This window comes from Pygoscelis adeliae, unplaced genomic scaffold, assembly GCF_000699105.1.
Source record: "Pygoscelis adeliae isolate BGI_AS28 unplaced genomic scaffold, ASM69910v1 Scaffold286, whole genome shotgun sequence".
NCBI lineage: Eukaryota > Metazoa > Chordata > Aves > Sphenisciformes > Spheniscidae > Pygoscelis > Pygoscelis adeliae.
The window spans coordinates 1,044,904-1,057,879 of record NW_008825076.1 but is presented as its reverse complement, the minus strand read 5'-3'; positions in this window follow the sequence as shown (position 1 = coordinate 1,057,879).

The following is a 12,976-nucleotide window of genomic DNA, read 5'->3' as shown; positions in this document are numbered from 1 at the left end:
TATTAGATAAATTACTTAAAGCTAATGTTCAGCCAGGAACGTTCAGCCACTATAATGACAAAAGTCTAAAAATAGTGGCATAGTAACACTGATACATTTTCCCACGTAGGTAAACACAAACATTTGTACAATTGGTATACAAGTTCCTTAACTATGGAATGATAACATAGTCTGGCCAACATATTCAAAAGTTACCTATTCAAAAGTTAACTGTGTGCTAATCACCTCCTTCCTTTTCTAGACCGATTGTAAGTGAATGAACATATATCTATGAAATATTTGAAAGTAGAAAAGCTAAGATTAATCAAGCAACCCATGAGAGAATACACTGTAAATACTGTACCTATACTGCAGTATATTTAAGACTTTCACTCACAATAGTAAAATGAGTTTTGCACACAATCACTGTAGCAACAGTACAGCACACAAATGGATTTCATTACAGCACGCTAATTTCACCATGCTCCCTACTATAATTTGCTGTTCAATATCAGTGACCAGCACTGATAATAATAAAAATGGATGAGTAGCTTTATTTTTACAAAATGCTTTTTAAAACAAAGGATTTGTATCCTTAATCAATCTTAGCATCTACAGTTTTACATAATGATGCCTACAGCTACTTCACAGGAAAAAGAACAAATAAAACAGCAAAAATTTTACAGGCAGAAATACGGTCCCCTCCAACATATACCTTACCATATATTTAACCTTGTATAAAATTAAGAAAGCATGCCAAAATCTAACTCAGAAAGAATGCTTCTCGCTTTTAAGACCTTTATGTGCTTGCCCCTCCATCATTCTGACTTTGGCAATATGTGTGTTACAACTGTGAAATAAAGACTGTAATTCTACACTGGGGCTGGCCAAGAAAGGACAGACAAGCTCCAAGTCACTACAACAGAATATTTTATTTGCTACCTTCCAAACAAAGAAAAACCCCAAAACCCCACAGCATCACCACCACCACCATCACAGTGTGTCATTGCAAAGAGAAATCACATGGGTTTCCAACAAAGTAACCCAAAATATCTCAAGAAAAGTCACGTAACAGCAGCTTTCCTCAGTAAGGAGGTGCCCATATATACAAAATATTATTTTTCTTGAGCACATGTACATGGAGGGATGCATGGAAGAAAGAAATTACAAGATAAAAGTATACAAACATGGTCTGACAAGGGAAAAAGTTAACATTTATAAGGGATCCATTTGCTCATCATACTACTGGTACTCTATGAAGAGCAGACAAATTATGAGGGGTACTGCTAAAAAGAAAAAAGGATCTTCTGAATTACCTGTAATACACAGATATTCACAAGTAATTAAAAACAATCCTCCTGGCACAACTACACCAACTCTTTATTCCTATTTATAAAAGGATATTTTCTGCTAGTCATACAGCTTATTTTGTCTGCAAGACCAAGTTTTACTACACATCAGTTTAGGGTTCTCATGAGTCTAAACAACACACTAAACAAAGTCAGCATTTTTTCTTGTTACATATTTTGAAATTTTAAAATGTCATAAATCAATGCACTCATTTCTTTAAATGAATGTGCAAACCTTTTAAGGACAGTAGTTAAAAAACCATGGATTATTTCAAGACCAACAAGCTCAAGAAAGAGAGATATTTTCTATTGTCATCTCACTTTGACTTGTTTGTTGCCTGTATGACTTTTAATACCTGGTTATGCATTAGTAATATCTTGAAATGATCCGACAAAAGTAACTCCACATTTTAAATTCAGCAAATAAATGGGGAGGACTTGAGAGTCGCTACAGTTATTACCACAATTTTGGCTGAGGTCAATCCAAAACAACGCAGAAAATAGAGTGAATCCATTCTGCCTCTTAGGAGTGTTTGAGATCAACTAATGTTTAAAACCCTGCTGCTTCCAAACTGGAGCAAAGAAATCCCATCTTGAATCTCCAATTTTTAACAAACTGGTCCAGCAAAGTCTGAATTCCAGACTGGCTTCAGAACTTAATTTGTCTTTTGACTTTAGCAATTTGAGTATTATTTAAAGAAGAAAGAAAATTATTTCTTAGGTCATCTGAAATGACTTCCATGTAGAAGTGACAAACTAAAAGTATTTGGTATGAATGTTAGTAATGTTAGAAGTATTTAGTAAGAACATTAGCAAGGGGAAAGAAATGTACCTTACACCATTGATCAGCAATTAAAAATGATGACAATCACAATCATACCCATGCATTTTATCCTTAGGTGTCACCTACAATCATACTCATCCATTTCATCTTTAGGAATCACCTAACAGTTTCGAGATACCTGGCATCAGATTGGTGTGATCTGTTTAGCACTACACTGAGTCACTGAAGTAACAGGAAACTATGAGTCTAAAAATAGACCAGCAAACCATGTAGACTAGCAGAAAATTTGTCAAATATGAAAATAATCATTTCTTCCAGACAATTCTCTCTTTAAGAAGATTATTAAGCAAGAATAATTACACAGAGTTTTGAACATTTCAAGACAATCATGTAATTCTTTACGACATTTAAAGCAAGTAGAACAAGTTTTTCATTATTTGGCCAATGCACACAAACTGTTACAAAGATATCAAAATGGCTACCAGAAAATTTGTTCATCACTGAAAAGAAAATGCATCTCTTTTTTCTTTCTTTTTCAAAGAGAAGCTTTAGCACTTTATTCTAATAAGAAACAGCATTTTTACTGTATTTAATGTCATGATTTCTAGCAAATGGATGCTTCTGAAAGACTATCATACATTCAAAACAATCCCACGTACTGAAAGTCTGGTCTGAAGTTCACTAAAACATTTAATAAGGAAAAAGTTTCTCTAAGCTTTAAACATTACTCTTACTGTTTTACATTATAGTGCCAGTTTACAAAATGTTAACGTTGTGACTAAATTTGATAAACGAAAATCATTATGGGTTTATAGTCTGGATTCTCATCTTAATGAGAGTTAACATCTTTAGAACAAAATGTTCAAAGCTGCAAGACATATGCTGAACATGTGTATACATGTAAAGCTTTGAAAGCTGCTTAAAAATGTGAGAATGAGTAAAGCTCATGTTACCCTTGATAAATGTCAGCTGTCAAGCATCGCAGCCCAATACACACTATTTTTTCCACAAACTAGAGCCCAGAAAAATGCGATTTTTACTTCACCAGCTGAATATAATGCATTATACATAGCAACATCTACCCAAGGTCAAAAGTTTAGTGTTTTCTAATTTTAACTTCCAAAGCAGGGTATTGTTACACAGACAACATCATCACACTGAAATTAATGGAAGTATTTCCAAAAATCTCTGGTAAAGTTACATATAATGCTCTAATATACACATTCTAACAAAATGGACACATTCAACATCAAACCAAGTCAAAAAGAACCCGAAAGAGAAAAAACAGTTGTTCTTATATCCACTACCAATTCTGTATTTTTTACAGTCCAATTTTACTTGAACAACATTTTCTGCTGTAATAAATCACTCATTATAAAATTCTAATTGTATCTTGCACAATTAGCCCAACAAACTGAGCACAGTCTTGGAACACTAGCTGTACAATAAAAGGGTGGGGTAGGGATCAGATTGGCAGAACTCTCCATTAAGAAATGTTACTTTTTAATGTGACATAAATACATCAATCATCCCTATCTACAGTGTAGTCCACTTAAAAGCTGTTCATTCCCCAGCTCCCCCATTTGAAACCACATATAATTTATCATTCTGTGTATATGAAAAATGATTACTATGCTACCATTATCATGCCAAACAGTGAAATGTACTGTAAAAATTTCACTGTGATTACCATGTTAACAAGCAGGTTTCTTCTTCTGCAGCTAAGTCTGAAGCACTATGATAGTCTTTCGTGAATTTTACTAAGAGTATTAGCTAGTTTTCCTGAGCAGGTTAAAAGCTCAGTGTATTGAAAGATCGTGAAATACACGTGTCATATCAATGCCTTTCCCTCTCTGTGTTTAAGTAATAAGTATTTTGATCCATTGAAATTTAATATACTTCTACTGGGATTTTCAGAAACACTTAGCATCGGTCTAAGTCTGTTTCTGTTAATTCAATGAGAATTCTGTCATCAGCTCCAATAGAAATACTAAAGCTGAAAGTAATATTTCTTTCAAAATTTTATCTTCAGCGGGGAAAAAAAAAAATCTTTTACCTGAATATTTTATTAACTTCAAATAGAAAGATACAGTAAATCTGTTTTGTCCTATCAGAAGACCTACATTTTATTTAGAACTATTTCCCAAGTTATTTAGAAACATATGTTTGCACTGTACACAGAGCCAAGAATAAAATAAAACAGATAAAATATCTCTGTTTGCTCAACAGACACCTTTTAAGAATGTTCTGGTACTACCATCTATGTTAAACCTGGTGACGGAATTGGAGCAACTCCTATTTAAAATTATTATTCCAGTCCACTTGATGTTTTCCAAGAATATCAATAATAACGTACAATGTTAACTTTTTTTTATTTTTAAAAGACACACTTTTTACACACTAACTGTCCACTACTCATAGTTAAGTAATCTAAATGATCTTTCATCAACTACATTGAACACCAGTTGTTGCAAAACCAGAACAGTAACTGCTGAAAGCAGTGGCAACTTAACCGCTACACTTACTACAAAAATCGTGTTATTTGTAGCAATGTAAACATCAAAATAACATCCTTTAACTGCAAAAGTGATCATAAGCACTAATCAGAGCAAACTATCGAGTTTCAGCAGAGTACAAAAGCTCTTCAGATCTTTCATGTTATAAGAAAGAATATGAAGTATGAAAAAGTCTCCTTGCATATTTAATTTAAAGTATTCATTGCATCTGCTCTGAAACCAACATTGGTGATGTGAAATTAGAGCTGAACAATCAAGGCAGAAAATCTAATGAAAAGGCTGTAACCTAAAGTAAGTTGCCCATTAATACCAGCAAGAAGACGTATAGTTCTAAAGAGTAACATTTGTATGTTCTGTTTCAAAATAAATATCTAATATTACATACTTCTTAATGCTATAATCCTCATATCGGCATTTCAAAATAGGTACCTTCAAAGAGAGAGATTAGTAAATATATCCTGTATTAGTGTGACAGACATATAAAAAAGGAAAGGAGAGGTACTAAGAATGACAAAAACTGTTAAATTAAGGACCACAGTGTACCTACTACTGACCAGGGAAAATATCCTGTGAAATGGAAAACAGTTCATTCAAGTTAGTCATAACTGGTTAAGTCTTCAGTTTTAAAGCATTACAGAAGACGTACAATACTTCATTGAGAAATTCTAAAATACTTTCTATTCTTTAAATGATACATTTCCTTCTATCCTCACAACTTTTAGGAAGATTGCCGGATGATTTCAATCATTCTAAAGCAAAATCTGTCACACGTAAAACCAAAGTGAAGTTTAGTTTGGATGAGGGGTAAACTTCATCCATCTGTCATGGAAGAGTTAAATGCCACTATCTATGAATGATAACACTGCCTTGGATTACAAAAGAGCCACAAATCCTGCAATTTTGCAGTAAACACCAAACAGTTATTTTTACTGCTTTACACATCTTTCCTAGGTCTAGATGTTCTTTAAAATTCAAGGATTGTTGCAGAACTATGGATGATGAGTAGGGATTTCTTACTATCTTTGGGCAAGCGAAGGGGTTACCACTTACTGCCCTGCCGTTACTGCATGGCCAGCTACTCATTGACAAATTGCTCATTATTAGCCACTAAGATGTCATACATCACAGTGAAGCATTTTAAGCAAAATAAAAGTGGTATCTTAAAACATCATTCTGCAAACTGCAGTGATTCAGGATTGACAAATAACTGTCACACAGTACAAGCAGCGCAGAATTTCTTCAGTTTCTCGTCAGGGATCCTAAGACACTGCTAAAAAATTGTTTTAGGCCTGTTAGTTTATAGGACTGAAAAAAAATCTTTAAAACACCTTTTAAAAAGGCTGGTTTTTTAATGATTGCATTTCAAAGACACACTGAATTAAGTTTCTTAAAAGCAAAGACTAATTTTGCTTTTACAGCTAAGTGAGTCAACGTTTTCCTAACTTTCTGAGCCAATGAATAATGACTTGCAGCCTTCAAAGTTTCCCAGAAGCTACCCTGAAACTTCATGAAACCGTTAACTGAAGAACACTATGAAGACAGCATGAATAGCATACTATGTAAAACAGTGCCATTAAACAGTATTAATCTTGCTCTGACAGACTGTAAAAGCAAGCAAGAAAGAAAATTACAACTTAGAATGCTTTAGTTCTAGAAAGATCAGAAATGTCTTCTGCATACCTGAAGGGACATAGTTAACATTTATGTTATATACTCATAAAATATCAAGAAAGCAAAAGAGAAGGGTTATTTCCTTCAAATAAAGGTAGCATTTCTGGCATTAATGTGTTCATGATCAATAGCTGTTTGCCACAGAAACACAGAATTCACCATGCCATATCATATCAGAGCCGCACCTTATTCAGTACTGAAAAAGGGTGAATCTACCAAAGGGAGGTTTAGCTTCCAGGAATCAGTAGGAAACTAATATATACCACAGAAGACCCTTATAAATACTAACTATAAATATTCTCCTGTTAAAAAACACAAAATGCTTTTTAGGATACTAATAACTTGCCTAATATCATGTGCCTGCTAACTGTATAAGTGATTTTTTTTTAACAATTTTAAATGATTTTGCTTTTCATTTAACAGGATGCCCCTATTGTCCTCCCCAGAAAACACACAAGACTCCAGTCTGTTCTTATGCGTCATGGTCTGTTATTCAGCTTCTGAAAACCTCAAACATTCATTCTCTCTCCAAATGTTCTCTTCTGCCTATTATAGCAAGCTTAAACAAGCTTCGTATTGATCTTGATTTTCTTCATTTTCAACTTTAGGATATTTCAAAATAAGATTCCTCTGACTGAAATCCTCAATTCTAATCCTGTCACAACAACATGTGAGCAATGTTGACACAGGACCCAGAAGGACAACATTATACAGGTGGTAGAGAATCAAGGTGAAAACACAAAAGAAATCTAAAACAAAGAGACAGAACTGCTTTTCCTACTTTAACAGTATTGTGGAGAAAAGAAGGGGAATGACAGCTTTTGAAAAACAAATCACCTAATGAATATTCTATACAAGAAGCTAGAAAAGAGAAAAACAAGCATAAAGTTATCAATATATTCAATATATACAATTTAAAATTATTAATTCAAAATTACTGAAATTAGTATTATCGGAAATGTCACTATCTACATGGGTATTTTTCTTCTGAACAACAGTCATACATCAATTAAAAAGGATACTGTGACCATCACAGAGCTTGCAATTCCCCTTCCTCCTCCATTTGCATAGCCAGGATAATTCAGTTTTGCCCCCTCAATTTATAATTACATTAAATAGGCATTGAATAAAAAGCAACATTATTTCTCCTACTATAAGACACAAGAAATTCTTCCCTCAAATAAAATAAACTTTCTGCAATTGTCCATGTTCAGTACACATGGCCCTTTTTCCTCCCTAGGACAGACAAAGCTTAGCACTTGAAAAAAAATTTAGATAGGCGTCACTAATTTTCCTATTCTCTATCACATCACAGCCCTGAGGTTTATTATGAAAGAATGTTTACACTTGTCTGTTCTAGTGCTGGAAACAGGAATATGTTTAAGTAGTAACATCCAAAATGAAAAATACTCATCCTCTATTTTCACAGCATCATTACCAAAAGACTACAATAGCATGTGGAGCCAGCAAGACAAAAGACATATCCTTTTTGCTGGCATATAATTTTTGCTCTGAATTTATTGATATTTGTCAAATCCTTGATCTATCAGGACATTTCCTATTTGTACCTTGAGAACCAAAACTGTCTACTGTAAGAATTACAGTATTATTATTATAAGGATTATTAAATTGTGCTTTTAATTTACTTATCTTGAAGAAAAATATGAATTTCTACTACCATCTGATTGGAGAGAGTGAACAATGGGCATGGTGCAGTGATACATCATGAAGAATTTTTGATACCACAAACTGTAAAGTTGATCCCTTTTGTTGTTTTAGCCTTCCAGATCTAGACTTCAGCAGACTACTGTAAGGACGACTACATACCACAAATGAGCGAATACAACAGTTATGGAGCACTTCAGCCAATCTTCCGTTTTCCTTCCTCCATCTGTTCAGGGATGTGGTCTCTCTACTATTTAAAAATCACGCACTGCTTTGAGAAATAGCCAGATAGCTTATACTGATTATCATCCTAAAGGACAAGTACTATATGCTCAATAAACATGAGAAGGAAAGTTTAAAGACATCAGAGCTAATAACAAAATAAGATAGATAAGAAGAGCTTTCCAGAACACACAAAAAAAGGCTGAATGTGAATGGCAGAGAGGGTTCTACATTAGCATGTGGAATTTCTCTGAGCAATCCTGTCCTGTCCTACCCCCACCCCAAGACACCCTATGCTGGTTTTGGCTGGGATAGAGTTAATTTTCTTCACAGGAGCTAGTGTGGGGCTGTGTTTTGGATTTGGGCTGGAAACAGTGTTGACAACACAGGGATGTTTTAGTCACTGCTGAGCAGTGCTTACACACAGTCAAGGTCTTTTCTGCTCCTCACCCCACCCCACCAGCGAGCAGGCTGGGGGGGCACAAGAAGCTGGGAGGGGACACAGCCGGGACAGCTGACCCCAACTGACCAAAGGGACATTCCACACCATATGGCGTCATGCTCAGCATATAGAGCTGGGGGAAGAAGAAGGAAGGGGGGGGACGTTCGGAGTGATGGCGTTTGTCTTCCCAAGTCACCGTTAGGCGTGATGGAGCCCTGCTTTCCTGGAGCTGGCTGAACACCTGCCTGCCGATGGGAAGCAGTGAATGAATTCCTTGTTTTGCTTTGCTTGGGTGTGCGGCTTTTGCTTTACCTATTAAACTGCCTTTATCTCAACCCACGAGTTTTCTCACTTTTATTCTTCCAATTCTCTCCCCCATCCCACTAGGGGGGAGTGCATGAGCGGCTGTGTAGTGCTTAGTTGATGGCTGGGGTTAAACCACGACACCCCCACCCAAACAAACCACCTGAAACCAGTTTTAAACTGTTCTGGAAATAAAGCAGACTCTTCTAAAAAGACTGCAGAGTAAATATCCTGGTCTGCTACTTCAGTATAAGTCAGTAAGGAAAGCTACTATTTACTGTCCCTGGGGCCTGAGAAGACTTCAGCCTACAACAGAAGCTAGGAACAACCTGGCTCTTAAGGCACATCAACCCAGAAACATTTATGAGCAACAGCTGTATAGATAATGCAACCTACAGAGATTATAAATGCATAAAGTCCTTTCAGCTATAGCAGCCAATCCCTGTATTTACCACATCTTTCAAGAAAGTGCGGGAGGCGAAACAGCTCGCAGCAGGTGGTCTGCTTCACTGAGATCACACCACTTTGTTTTATCTGAAAAACACTATGCTTTCTACATACTGTTTTGTATATTAAAAGAAAAAGAAAAGATTTCTTAGACACCGATTCCTGAACTCTAATGCCAGAGGAACAAGACTGTGTGTGTGTACACATATGCTGAAAGGAATCAACATGTCTGCAGGTTAAAATTTTTTGCATCTACTCATCTTGCTACATCCCGATGGTGTGCAAGAGAGCTTACAAAAATTATGATGCTAGCAGAGAAGGTGAAAGAATGAATACATTGATTTATTTTTTTTTTTAACTGTCTTTTAGAAGTTGCTGCTATAAACCTGCTCCAATGCTAGAGCAGAACTGGACCTGAAAGTTGGTTGAAAGTGTTTTGAGGACCTCTAGATCTGATCAATGTATTTCTTAGGAAAGGTAAGTCTCCATATTTAACACATCTCTTCAAAGAGGGATTTACATTCCAGAAACCCAACCCATTAATGTTGCAGAAGACCAGAAGTTCACCCATCAGTGGAGATCTGCAACAAGGATACAGACAGGACAGCTTTGAGACAAACCTACTGAGGAAGAAGCAGAGAAAAAGCCTCTTATTGCATCCCCTGATGAAATACTTGGACTGCAGATAGTAAGTTTCATCACCAGCTGAAATAGAAATAAAAGCAGAGACACAACGGTAATGTTTTAAAAGCAAACAAAAATCTAAGTTCCAACTACTACAGGTCTACTCTTTTTCAGCATCATTTGTGCCAGCATGACAGTTAGGAGCTGATTTAGGGGGAAGTGGCAAGCTTTAATACCAGATGCCAGAGTCCAGCTCACCATACAACTCCGTGATCAAAGCCAGGAGACTGAGGGGAAATAAGCCAGCAGAAATTTGAAGCACACAATATAAGTACTGACGAGTTTTGGAATATAAAATAATTTTCCAAATTGAGAGGTTATGCTCTAGAATTTCCTCTAAATCATCTTTCCATCCTTCAGTAAAACATGACAATAGGAACTGCTTACTCTAGATAACAGAAATAATAGATGAAAACACCTTGGTGTGAACTTCTTAAATTTCTCATTCACAGTTTGGAAATCTTGGTGGGGGGAGAAAATTCTAAAAGGGCAGATCCAAAGCAGCAGATTGCAATTCCCCCCTGAGGAAACTGGGGAGATGTAACCAACCTCAAAATCTACTCCGAATAAACACACAGAATAAAACAGTAAAGAAGTTCATAGTTTATTTTCAGTTTGTAACTGCTCATTTAGTGCTTTTTGGTTACAAAATGCATCGACAGTATCCCCGATAGCCCTCTTTCTGGCCATTTTCATTAGGAGTAGAGGTTACACTAGTGATTTTCTCATGATCAGCAGTTAGCTCTCAATAAGAGTCTTCAATAACACTCCCTCCAAAGTAGGGTACTTTGAAGTTATAGGATTTACAAATCTGTTGAAGCCTGTGTTTCTTTAGCTTGAGAGTCAGTGTTCATTTTTTCCCAGTTTCCCACTCCACCGCTGGTATATACAGTAGTATTTTTAGAGATCAGTGATTTCTAACGCTAAAAGGCACGTGCACCCAACGCTACCACAATGCAATCATACAACTGTTCAAGAGAAGCCTTTCAGATAGAAACATTTAAATGACACTTCAAAAATAGAGTTCACAAGTGATTCTTAGTTCCTAGCAGTTGTTACTCTTCTTTCCTTTAGAAGAGCATTATTCCATTTCACTGTGATAGGCAATATGATTTGCAGCTTCAGCGCAGCTCCACTGTGAAGGCAGACGAACTGCCATGAAACAGACAATGAGAAGCAGGCGGGACGCACACAGGCACAGGGAGAACAGAACAAAGAATCACAGGGAGTGGGGGAAAAATAAACTATATAATAGCTGCTGCTTGGGAACACTAGCTGGAACAAACAGGGAGGCCACCAACTATCATTACAAGCGCATGTTTCTTTTGCGGTTGCAAGAAGAACTGCACACAAGAGGGGGCAGGGGATCTGCTATTAATCATATTATATTCACTGTTCCCTTGATGCTGCTGGCAATGCTTCAGGAGACTCCCTCAATTCCCAGATAGAACTGCAGTGAGAACAGCAGCGCTCCGAAAACAGCCCACACCAAACCTTCACAATCTTGTCCTGCTATGCTAACACTGCCGTAAACTAAACACTTCTTAACCACTGCACTGCTTATTGAACTGAATTTTTAAAAAATCCAAGTCACAGCAGTTGAGGGTTCCTCCCTACGCTAATCTCTCATTAGGAAAATGAACAAGCTGTATAAATCTGATGCAACTATTTGCAAGAACAAGCCACTAGAGAGGTGAAAACATCAGCCTGAAGTAGTCAGGAATCAAGTTTCTTTGCTGAGGAAGAGTTTTGAATGTTATCTCTAAGTCAGGTGCTGAGTGACTCCTTGATTAAGTAGCACTTAACATTCAGTAAGTTTAATGTTCCAGCAAGAACAGCAGGCCGATACCTGTGCCTGGGAGCGGGGGAGGGAGAAAATGGCAGCTGATGCAGTAAAGTAACCAAGTCAGCTATTCTTTTGTCAGTGAAAAGACAGACATGTTTAAGGGGAAAGAAACGTGGATTAACTAAATCTCGTATTCATACTTCATTGAAAACGTAATGCTGCTTTAATTTGCCTGGTTTGGCAAAGCTACAGAGGGAAGGTGAACTTTCTCTACCACAGATATTTTGATTTTTTTTGTGACAAACTCTGCATAGTTTGAAAGTGACAGACACTCTAATTAGGTCCAGAATTTGTTAGTCACCCTACCTAAATAAAAATTCATAACACTAGCTACCATGGGCTTCTGACACTTTGCAAGTTGGCAATGAAGTTCAGCTGGCACTCCTTGTCTCCCACACTGAACACATACATTCTTCCGTTTAAGGAAGATGCAGAAGAACAGAAAAACAGTTACGGTTAGGTAAATACGTATTTAACACACCAACTTCCAAACTAAGTAGTAATAATGAGACATTTCTACCTCGGATTTCAGTACAGAGAAACCACTTCAATCTTTAAAAAAAAAAAACCAACCACGTTTATTAATCAGCAGAGCTCACTGCAGCCAGCGTGCCTGATGACTCAACCTCCCTTCCCCACTTTCTAATTAGCCGTGATAGTCACCATCAAGTTGGTGGGTGGTTGTTGTTTTTAACCACACAAAAGCCATCTAGGATAGCTGAAAAATGGACGCCTACTTGTTTACTGATCAGAGTTTTAGAAGATAGCTGGCACTAGCAGTTAAGGCATATTCCAGCTTTACCGTTAGCTGGACACTTTCCCCCCCCCCCCCCCACCTCCCCTCCCCTGGAGAGGCTGCATGCGGCACGGCACGATCACAGAGAATAAATACAGGAAAAGGGGGAAAAAAGCCCTCTGCTCTTGGCAAGGGGAAGGCGTTCCACAAGAACTGCTACAGGGTCAAAAGTTTACCGTGGTTTCAATTTCACCTTTTCGCAACCAATGAGAGCGCGGCGGCTCCAGACAGAACCGCGGGCGGCAGGGCGGCCCTTAACTCCTTGCGGCCCG